This window comes from Alosa pseudoharengus, unplaced genomic scaffold (assembly GCF_046254945.1).
Source record: "Alosa pseudoharengus isolate Yale_2024_CS ecotype anadromous, Long Island Sound unplaced genomic scaffold, YU_APseudo_1.1 YU_APseudo_1.1_scf_4, whole genome shotgun sequence".
NCBI classification, from domain to species: domain Eukaryota; kingdom Metazoa; phylum Chordata; class Actinopteri; order Clupeiformes; family Clupeidae; genus Alosa; species Alosa pseudoharengus.
Window position 1 is genome coordinate 35,469,829 of NW_027468774.1, and position 1,359 is coordinate 35,471,187.

Consider the following 1,359-nt stretch of genomic DNA (forward strand, 5'->3'; position numbering starts at 1 on the left):
TATAGGCCATGCCTGTGAAATTGGTTCATCTCTGTATCTGAGTCACACAGTTGGATCCGTTTTATCAGAGAATGTCTAAACGGGCTCTGGTTTCATATCTGAAACAACATTTTGAAGATTGGGCCACTACAGCGACAGAAGGGCCCCAGTGGAGAAAACATGTCAGTTACAAACGTACACACAGATGATTCATCCCTGGAGCGTAATGCGTCGCGGGCACGTTTCAAATACGTCATCGCGGGAGATCCAGACACAGAGCTAGACGGACCAGCAGCGAATTCCTCGTAAGTGTCAATCAAATGTTGAGATAATAATTTCTTATGTATGTAGATTATAGACAATTTGTGTGTAATACAGTCAGTGGAAATTGTGTACATATTCTTAATTTTACACACAGTAGGCTAGGTTACAGGTGGTGCCAAGAGTGTTCAGACAAGTTTTTCCAAAGTTGTGCCGCCCGGCGTGCCAGGGTATTTCGCGTTCCGCTAACTCCCTGGATATATGATGGGACACTAGTCACCAGTCAGGATTGCAGAGAAATCATTTGGTCCTCGATTTGGTCACCGTTGTCTAATGTAAACTTAGCATACCAACTTGTAGCCAAAAAGTCACGCAACTCCTCACAATACAGCAACACCCTTGTTGGGAGGAAGTGCATATTCACATCAGTTTTACGGAAATGTACAAAAATGTCTGTCTTTAAGATAGAATATACATGTTATTGTTATAGTAGGCCTAGATTAACTATTTCGATATATCTTTCTGTATGTTGGCTTCAGTGGACCCATTGATTTAAGTTTTAATCTACGCTGCAATAATACAAACTGCAATATATATCACACTTCTTAAGCTCTCCTGTCCCTTTTCTGCAGTTTGTTATATTATGCGATGTGGTTTGTATAAGTTATACAACTTATCTCAAGCCATTGAATACAGCTTGCGCCCGCCCGGTATACAACTGCTCAACTGCAGTTGTGCATCCATTCCTGTGAAGAAGGGATGTGTGGAGTGATTCTGCTTGAGATCTGCGCTTCTTTCTCGTTCTTGGTTTTGCTTATGTTTTGTGAAATATATACACACACACACACACACACACACACACACACACACACACACACACACACACAAATCCTGAAAGGCAGAAAGAAAGACGGAAGGTCGTGCCTGACAGGCATACAGCCAGTCGCGCGCCTATGCCGGTCAGACCATGATGACGTTATGCTCCCCCCTCCCACCAAGGAATCGTGTTGGACCACTGTCCTTTACTGACGCTTTCTCTGATGTTTAGCTCCTTCTGCAGAGCCATTGCACTTCTTCTGAAGGCCATAGGCAGTCACCTAGAAGTACACATGATTAATA

At 43.3% G+C, this 1,359-nt stretch overlaps 1 protein-coding gene across 1 annotated transcript in view; it reads left to right on the forward strand.

The window, feature by feature from the left end:
* Nucleotides 1-253: 253 nt before the first annotated feature.
* tmcc1a (transmembrane and coiled-coil domain family 1a) overlaps nucleotides 254-1,359 on the forward strand; it is a 28,728-nt gene continuing 27,622 nt past the window's right edge. Inside the window, exon 1 of the mRNA XM_076266048.1 lies at nucleotides 254-284. The gene's annotated coding sequence lies outside the window, so the exon portion shown is untranslated. The remainder of the gene's footprint in view (nucleotides 285-1,359) is intronic.